The sequence below is a fragment of the Diospyros lotus genome, chromosome 5 (genome assembly GCF_014633365.1).
Source record: "Diospyros lotus cultivar Yz01 chromosome 5, ASM1463336v1, whole genome shotgun sequence".
In the NCBI taxonomy this organism is placed as follows: domain Eukaryota; kingdom Viridiplantae; phylum Streptophyta; class Magnoliopsida; order Ericales; family Ebenaceae; genus Diospyros; species Diospyros lotus.
In genome coordinates, this window is record NC_068342.1 from 32163970 (window position 1) to 32167660 (window position 3691).

The 3691-nt window shown below is 35.3% G+C and overlaps 1 non-coding gene across 1 annotated transcript; it reads right to left on the minus strand.

The window, feature by feature from the left end:
• Positions 1–606: 606 nt before the first annotated feature.
• On the minus strand, positions 607–722 carry LOC127802955 (U5 spliceosomal RNA). The gene has a single exon (XR_008023402.1). It is a non-coding gene; the product is annotated as a U5 spliceosomal RNA (small nuclear RNA).
• Positions 723–3691: the final 2969 nt, after the last annotated feature.

Below are 3691 nucleotides of genomic sequence, written 5' to 3' on the forward strand. Positions count from 1 at the left end.
CCCACCGCTAACGCCACTGCATTGCCGTCACCCCCCAATGCTGCAGCTCTAGCGCTCCCTCCCTTCCTCCACCATTGCTCCCTTCCTCTGCCACCGCTCCCGTCATCCCTCCCTTCCTTTGCCACCACTCCTGCCAGCCCTCCCTTTCTCCACCGCTCCAACCTTCCCTCCCTTCCTCCACCACTGCTCCCGCCATCCCTCTGTTCCTCCACCGTCGATTCCGGCACCACTGGTCGATCCGTCATTGCCACAACCGCTCAATCTGCCAAGCTTCAATGAGTCTCTCTCTCTTTCTCTCTCTTGCTCTTTCGCTTTTTCACTCCGTCATTGTGAAGACGCTAAGCATATAGTGGGTTTGGCTATTTCAATTGCTTGGAAAATTGAAACTCATCCCCCTCAAGGAATTTCGTTTCCTGATTTGAAGGAAAAACTCATCACGTGAGCATAAGTGGGAAAATGAATTACCTGACAAAAAATAGCTATCAAATATTGCATAAGTGGAAAATTGAGTGAAAAAAATGTATTTTCCTGGTAAAAAGATGGCTATGAAACGGGAGCTATGTAATAAGGACCATATAGTAAATTAAAACTAGCATTGCCGGGACCAAACCCCAAAAGGGAAAGCCCTTAAAAAATTGGCGTATGCCGCTATGTGCGGCGAGAACACGGTATTCTTTAGTAAAAGGCGAAAGAATAGTTCGCTCTGTGCTCACCGCGCGGCTGCATGAGTGACTGCTTCTCTTCAGGATTCTTTTATATTAACACTGATTGCTTGTGTGTTCCAAAATAATCCAATGTGGGACAAAACTAAATATATTGCAGTGCCCCATCTGTTAGGACAGCTGAGTAGGAAGACCACCTCTGTGTTCACCCTGCGGCCTTTGTTTTTTGTGAATTTGGAGGAATTGAAAATTATTGTATTTTAATTTTAGATGTATTTGATTAGCTTCTTACCTTGTGAGGTCCTCAGTTGATAGAGATTATTGTACCATTAGCTAAATCATTAGATTTAAACATAACAATCAATTACACTACTACCAAAACCCTAACATATATAGCATGAACTTAGCTACACCACAAAACGAAGGGAAAAATGTTTTCAATACTTTTAAGGTTTAATGTAATTACAAATAATAATTTTAATATTTGAAAAAATACAACAAATAAATATATATTTTACTACCATATTGCAATTTCTCCTACCATCAATTAACCATAATTAAATATTTAAAATAATTAAAATGCCTCATGATTCAAAATGTAACATTTCTTCCTTTCTTATATATATATTGTTCTTCTCAAACCTTATATCTCACCGCTAAGAAAAAGATTAACTCTTGCTTCTCCATTCTAAGATGAATGGCTTAGCACCCCATTACTAAAGTGCTCTCATAATTTAGGATTTTAAAGTACTAATTTTTTGGGAGAAAAATCGTTAAATGAATAACCTATTGGTTTATTTAGAAATTCGGATGCTAGTGTAATTACCAAATTTTGTAAAACATTTGGTGAATTAATTTTCAAAAAAAATTCCTTAAAAAAGAAATCAATAGACAATTATTCAAAATTTCAGTGTATTAGCTAGTGCGATTATTAATAAATTTTGATACTTGAGTGATTTGAGAAAATAATTCTTTTGGAAAATAAATTTTAGAATTATTTCCCAAGTAAAGATAGTAAAAATTAAGTCTAAAGATAAATTTGATTGATAATCAAATAATAGTTCCCATTACAAAATTGTGAGACTTGAAGATTTATTTGATTTAATGGTTAAATGGTAAGTTAAATTAGTATTCGATATAATAGCATATTTAACCAAGGTAATAGTTGAATAAATAAACACACACACATGTATATATGGCAAAAAAATATAAACATATATATGATGATGGTGTTTGAAATTGACCACCACGTGCCGCCTCGACGAATGGACCTCGAGAGTAGAAGCTTCAAACTTGGCTGTGTCTGACCTCAGGAACGTAACCTGCAAGACAACAAAGTAATAGGGCTGGAATCTCCTGGGGTAGACTCCGACACTTAAGTCAATAGAGTGAATGCGGGTAGTAGAAAATGTAAGAGCTGGAGACCTGTCATACCAGGTGAGGACCCATGCTTTTTATAGGCAGGTCCTATATAGGGTACCCGAGATTGGTGGGCACGGCTCCCAAGGACCCCGGTCAAGTTGGAACAGGTCCCGTGGTCTGGTCTAAATTTTTCGGACTTCACTCCGAATTGCTCTGCAAGCGTTGCCACGTGTCCTTTTACTAGTCATATAGGACTGTTCCCCACTCCACATTGTGGACTTACCACGTGTCAGTCTCTCAAGTGATCCATGTGGCGAGCTAGACTACTAGCGTGTAGGGGGTATTTTAGTAATTTAGGCAATGCTACATCAATATATATAAGATAGATGAAGAAAATAAAAAGATGTGCATGCACAACATGAAATAAAATGATAAAATAAACAAAATTTTTAAATTAATTAGCCTCTCAACAGAAATATTAAGACAAAAATTTGAGTCTAAATAGAGGAAAAGAATGGTCTTTCACTCTTAGTGACTCAGAAATATTGTGGAATTAAAGTGGAGGGCATAGAAAAGCAAAGGAAGATCTTAGCTAAAGAAGAAGGAAGAAATCTAGGGGCAAAACAAATCTTTTTCAAGCACATTATCAAGGTAAGTAGTATGAAAAAAAATTCTTCCATTATTTGACATAATGATTTCACTTCATAAATACTATTTTGAATACTTTGTAAAAAATGTTAAAAATTGCTATACATATGCTTGTTAGGTTTTCTTTAGAAAATGTATGTTAATGTTGTTAACCTCAAGGGTACAATCTATGACTTTTGGTGGTAACAAAAAGGGACAAAGTGTTTTAATCTTTCATGTGGTATTTTAGTAAATTAAAGTACCTAAAACAATTTTTCCCCCAAAATTAACTAGTGTTTAGTCAACCAATTCACTAGTTTGATCAACCAAAGATGTCCAGAATATTACTCCTTGAAATGATGATTGATTTGGTTGACCACAGTCAAAGATTAGTCGACCAAAGGTAAGTAGTAAGCTATTTTTGTTTGGAAACAATTTAAGTTTAGTTGAACAAACTCCTCCAAAAGATTTTAGGCATCCTTTTAAAAACTAATCTAGTTGACCAAATACTCCTAGAATCAAAATCACTAATTTTTCTCTTTGTCTTAAGTCAACAAAATAAATGGTGTTAGTCAACCAAGAGGAGACAATATACATGTCATATTTTTAGACATTTAGTCTAGTCGACCAAACGCAATCCATGGTCGACTAAATGATCCTAGTATACCTTAGGACTCATTGACAAAGCTAGACTAGTTGACCAGAAGTACTCTTTAATCGACCAAATTGTTGCATAATGCTTTTTATTTTCTCTGAGAAAGGAGTTTAATTGACCAAACTTGAGATTTGGTCGACCAAGTGTTGTCTACCTAAATGGCCTTTCTTCCAAAAACTTTAGCTATTTTAATCTGCTACTTATTAGTGTTCTCAATCACCGTACTAATCTAAGATATTTCTACCCAATTTTTCCTAAAGTTAGACATATTTCCTCTTTTGTAACACAAGATAAAAATTGATTTTTCTCTCTATCATTAATCTTTTTTAGTAAATAATGATGAGGCAATCCTTTGTGTTCAAATTATTGTTTATTTTCAAAACAA